Below are 6028 nucleotides of genomic sequence, written 5' to 3'. Positions count from 1 at the left end.
TTGGAGCCTCTCCCGATTCCGATGTCCATCCCCTGCATCCTCTGCCCCCACGGAAGCTGAGCCCGGCAGCCCCAACACCAGGAGAAGAAGCGACGATGAAGTTTACTTCCCAGGAAAGTGGCTGGGAAAGGAAGCTCTCATGTCCCCAGGGCTGCCTCAGACTGCCTGAGGTCCCTCAGAGGCAGAGTGTGATGCCAGCCTGTGCCCTGGGACTGGCTTCCCCGCTGCCCCTGAGGAGCCTGTGTTGGGAATGGCTATTAATAAACCGCAGCAAGAAGCAGCCGTCAGCCTTGGGTTTAATAACTAGATAAACCGAATAGAGCTCGATGGAAACCAACTCTCTCACTCGGGTTCCCAGATTTTGTCCTGTCCTTTGGCCTAGGCTGCCCCTCAGGCTGGACAGTTTGCAAATGGGCATGCTGTGACAAGAATCAGGTTGGGCTTCTTTTTCTTTGATAGGGTTTCACTCTGTCACCCAGGCTGGAGTGCAGAGGCACAGTGGCACGATCATGGATGGCTCACTGCAGCCTCGATCCCTCAGGCTCAAGCTATCCTCCTGCCTCAGCCCCCCAAGTAGCTGGGACTACAGGTTCGCACCACCACTCCTGGCTAACTTTTTATGTTTTGTAGGGACAGGGATCTCACTGTGCTGTCCAGGCTGGTTTTGAACTCCTGGACTCAAGCAATCCTCCCACCTTGGCCTCTCAAAAGAGACTCAGGTAAGTTTTAGGGGTGTGTTATGCTTGCATTTTAGACTCCTGAATAGAACCTCTTTGGATCAGTCAGGGAGGCCCCTGGTCACCTGGGCTATGGCGATTTTTCATTTTCTTTTTCTTTTCTATTGCTCCGAATGCATCAATCCCACCCAGAATGGCCCATAGTAATTTTTTGTTTTTGTTTTTTGGTGGGTTTGGCTTTTTTTTTTCTTTTTGAGAGAGGGTCTCTCTCTCCTCTCTCTCTCTCTCTCTCTCTCTCTCTCTCTCTCTCTCTCTCTCTCTCTCTCTCTCTTCTCTCTCTCTCTCTTTTTCTTCTGCCTCCCCACCCCTCAAGAAAGGCTCTCACTCTGTGGGCTGGGCTGGAGTGCAGTGGTGTAATCACGGCTCACTGTAGCTTCAACCTCCTAGGTTCAAGCCATTCTACTAACTCAGCCTTCCAAGTAGCTGGCACCACAGGCACATGCCATCATGCCGGGCTCATTTTTTTTTTTTTTTTTTTTTTTTGTCGAGGTTGGAGTCTTGAACTCCTGAGCTGTCAGTCCTCCTGCCTTGGCCTCCCAAAGTGTTGGGATTACAAATGTGAGCCACTGCGCCAGGCCCATAGTGACTGATGGGTAAAAATAAGAAGCTTCTTGGTTGGGCACAGTGGCTCATGTCTGTAATCCCAGAACTTTGGGGGGTCAAGGCCGGCGGATCATTTGAGGTCAGGAGTTTAAGACCAGCCTGTCCAACATGGTGAAACTCCATTTCTACTAAAAATACAGAAATTAGCTGGGCGTGGTAGCACGTGCCTGTGATCCCAGCTACTCGAGAGGCTGAGGAAGGAGAATCGCTTGAACCCAGGAGGTGGAGGTTACAGTGTGCCGAGATCACATCATTGCACTCCAGCCTGGGCGACAGAGCGAGACTCTGTCTCAAGAATAAATAAATAAATAAATAAATAAGAAGCTTCTAAGCAACAAGTCACCACCCACCCCCACCCATCATACATAAAGACTCATCACACAGTCAGCCGTATCCTCAGACAGTGTCCTCTGCTTGACTTTTGGGTTTGTCAGTGAAACCACCATTCCCTGTATAACCACACCTTTAAGGCGTTTTTTGCTGCCTCTTTTTCTCATCTTCGACATTCAAATCCTATAGATTCTACTTCTGCAAATGTTTCTTCTCTTCATTGTTTCTTGCCATTCCCTGGGCTCCAGTTTTTACCCCTTTTCACCGGGACAATGTCATGGCCTTTTGCTGTTCCCCATCCCCACCTTTTTTTTTTTTTTTGAGATGGAGTCTGGTTTTCTCGCTCTGTCGCCCGGGCCGGAGTACAGTGGTGTGATCTTGGCGCACTGCAGCCTCTGCCTCCTGGTTTCAAGTGATTCTCCTGCCTCAGCCTCCTGGGCAGCTGGGATTATAGGCGCGTACCACCACGCCTGGCTAATTTTGTATTTTTAGTAGAGAGGGGGTTTCACCATGTTGGCCAGGCTGGTCTCGAACTCCTGACCTCAGGTGATCTGCCCACCTCAGCCTCCCAAAGTCCTGGGATTATAGGTGTGAGCCACCTTGCCCCAGCCCCACTTTTAAAAGGGGAAGAGATCTGACAGCCGAGACCATTGAAAGGGAAGAGACTGGCAGGCAGAGACCTCCTGTGTTCTCTCACGCACAAGAAAAGGCGGACACCTTATTCTCCACAATTCCAGCCCCTGCCCGGCCTCATTTAGCCTCGTTCTGCTCTGTGAGCTCGGGCTTCCACTCATCCACACTGCTTGCTTATTCCCAAATGTACACTAGGGCCAGGTCCTACACGTGGGCCTTTGTTCATGCCAGTCCTCCGACCCGGTACCCCCTTTCCAGCTTACTTCTGTCAAATGTCTCTTTAGCCTCCATATCAGACCCCTCCTCTCCTGGTCCACAGGGCTCTCATTATGCCCTTATAGAGCCTGAATCCAAGTAAGCCCTGCACGGGCAGAGACCCAGGTGCTTGGTGTATGCTCGGTACATGGGCTCTGCATCCTGGTCCTGCCTTGGAACCTGTTCCTGTCCCTCCCCTCCACTCCCACCACTGCTGCCTGCAGCCTGGGACCTCGCTGCTTCACTTCTGGATAACCACGGCATCTCTTTGCCCTGATCTCTTTGACTCCAGTTTGGCTTCATTCCAGCGCACTTCCATTCCCTCACTGCTCTAGGACAGATGGGTGTCGGGACCCACTTGAAATCCTGCCATGATGCCCCATTGCCTTCTGTCTGGGGTCAACCCTTCAGCCTGTGCTTGCAGCCGTCCCTGCCTCCCCTGGCTCGCCCCCTCCTACCACCCTTGCTCCGGCTGTGCTTTACCACGTGCAGTCCTCAGCATCAGCAGCTCCTCTCTGCTCCCTGGGCTTTGTTCCTGCTGCTCCGTCCTGGAGCGTCCATCTTCCACTTATCGATCTGGCTAACTCCTTCTTCCAAGCTCATCTTATGTGTCACCTCCCCTTTCCTTGGGGAAACGCCTTGTGGAAAGTAAAAAGGTTCCTTTTTAAAGTTTCCTTTCTTGTTAAAGAATAAGTATGTTAATAACTTTGTTAAGCCCTATCCTATGTAGCTGTTAGATATGCCATACTTACAGGCACGTAGTATATTCTATGTTCTTGTACTTTAACCAAGATATCTGAGCTGGACGTGCTCACAGGCCTGTCCCAGCTCTCCATTGCTTTTACCTGCTTAGAAAAGTTTTAAGTTGTTAGCCAATCGGGTTTTAGTTTAGACTGTGAGGTCTGGCTCCAGCCAACGGAGATCAGACACAGCAAGAAGGACAACCCCAAATGCGTAAGGGATACACTTGTGTGGCTTCCTTTGTTCATTGTATTCTCGTGGCACGATGACTAGCGAGGGTCCCCTTCTTGTAGTCCAGGAAGTAAAAATTGCGTTGCCAAATGATCTTTTGTCTCAGTGCTAATTTTTCTTTGAAGCACTGAGCATCTATTTCCAACATGCCTCTTCTCTAGTCCATGTTATTCTGGTAGACCCCATCCCAGCATCCTGTTCCACTCCCAGCCCTGACAGAAGGAATGCAACCCAGATTTGGCTGTGTTCACAGTGACTGGTCCAAGAGGGTGGGCTATGACCCACATTAAGCCAATCAGAGCCTTTCCCTGGGATTTTGTTCTACTTGGAGGGAGGAACTCTCTCCTGCCTTTAGGATTACTGGCTGAGATGACTAAAATCAGGGGAGTGGGGTCATATCTAATCCCTCCCTTATCCAGTGGAAGCAGCTTTACCAGAGCAGAAGTGCATAAAACTGAGGCAAAGGAAAAAGCTGTGCAGAGAGATACCAAATGACAACATCTGAGTTGCCGGATCCAGCCATACCTGAAGCTGTTGGCCCTGGTCTTCCAAGTTTCTTGAGTCAATATTCTTTCTTGCCTTTAGCTGGAGTGGGTTTCTGAAACATATGACCAAGAGTCCTGACAAACACAGGGGGGAAGCCTAAACCCCACTGGATTCGGTCCTTCTCTCTCTCTCTCTCTCTCTCTCTCTCTCTCTCTCTCTCTCTCTTTCTTTCAGACAGAATCTTGCTCTCTCATCCAGGCTGGAGTGCAGTGATGTGATCTCAGCTCATTGCAACCTCTGCCTCCCAGGTTTAAGTGATTCTTATACCTCTGCCCCTAAAGAGCTGGTATTACAGGCAGGCGCCACCACACCGGCTAATTTTTTAATTTTTAGTAGAGATGGGGTTTCACCATGTTGGCCAGGCTAGTCTTAAACTCCTGGCCTCAAGAGATCCACCTGCCTCGACCTCCCAAAGTGTTGGGATTACAAGCGTGAGCAAGGGCACTTGGCACACGTCCTTTTTTCTGTGTACTTCTCTGTAACAGCACTCACCACTGGCGATCAGAACCATCTGTCCATTTATCTCAGCTGAGGGGCTGGCTCTGTTGCCCAGGCTGGAGTGCAGTGGCACTGTCCGGGCTCACTACCGCCTCTGCCTCCCGAGTTCAAGTGATTCTCATGCCTCAGTCTCCCAAGTAGCTATAGGCATGAGCCACCACGCCCAGCTAATTTTTCTATTTTTAGTAGGGACAGGGTGTCACTGTGTTGGCCAGGCTGGTCTTGAACTCCTGGCCTCAAGTGATCCACCCGCCTCAGCCTCCCAAAGTACTGGGATTACAGGCGCGAGCCACTGCCTCCAGCTGGGCTGGCTCTTCATTTGGTGTTTCCAGCATAGTGCCTAGTGAGAGTTCAGTCAGTGAATGAGTAAGAACACCTGCCCACACACAGCGATAGCATTTGATTTAGACCCACAGGCAGACATTTAAGATCCTTGCAATCAGCCGACACTGCATCAGAAGAGGGATTTAGGCTAGATGTGATGGCTCATGCTTATAATCCCAACACTTTGGGAGGGCAAGGCAGGAAGATCTCCTGAGCTTGGAGTTCGAGACCAACCTCGGCTACATAGGGAGACCGCCCTTGTCCCACCACCCCGCTGTCTCTGAAAATTAATTAATTAATTAAAAATTGCCGGGCGCGGTGGCTCAAGCCTGTAATCCCAGCACTTTGGGAGGCCGAGGCGGGCGGATCACGAGGTCAAGAGATCGAGACCATCCTGGTCAACATGGTGAAACCCCGTCTCTACTAAAAATACAAAAAATTAGCTGGGCATGGTGGCGCGTGCCTGTAATCCCAGCTACTCAGGAGGCTGAGGCAGGAGAATTGCCTGAACCCAGGAGGCAGAGGTTGCGGTGAGCCGAGATCGCGCCATTGCACTCCAGCCTGGGTAACAAGAGCGAAACTCCGTCTCGAAAAAAAAAAAAAAAAAAAATTGGCCAGGCACGATGGTGCACACCTGAAGTCCCAGCTGCTCAGGAGGCTTAGGTGGGAGGATCACTTAAGCTCAGGAGGTTGAGGCTGCAAGAGAGCTATGATTGTATCACTGCACTCCAGCCTGGGTAACAGAGTGAGACCACGTCAAAAAAAAAAAAAAAAAAAAAAAAAGAAAAGGAGGGAAGTACAGCCTCAACTTCACTTCAGCCCAGGAAAATGAGGTTTACTGTGCACCTGCAATCTGTCGGTAGCCACGTTAGGTACCAAGTCTGTGTTGTCACGGCTCATCTTCACTAGAATCTGTTGTTTACCTGTGAGGGTCCTCAGGCTCCGGATGTTGAGGAACTGCTGTTCGTGGTCAAACCATGTACATTGAGGGTTACCAGCAACCTACCTGGGCTCAGGCTTTTGTGAACTCACTGAAATCTTCATTGACTTGCCTGAAGTGAGCCCTCCAAAGTAGCAATGATATTTTCTTTTTTCCTTTTCTTTTTTTGTTTGAGATGGAGTCTCACTCT

This window comes from Saimiri boliviensis, chromosome 17, assembly GCF_048565385.1.
Source record: "Saimiri boliviensis isolate mSaiBol1 chromosome 17, mSaiBol1.pri, whole genome shotgun sequence".
Classification (NCBI taxonomy): domain Eukaryota; kingdom Metazoa; phylum Chordata; class Mammalia; order Primates; family Cebidae; genus Saimiri; species Saimiri boliviensis.
The sequence above is the reverse complement of the archived record's forward strand: the minus strand, read 5'-3'. Positions refer to the sequence as shown.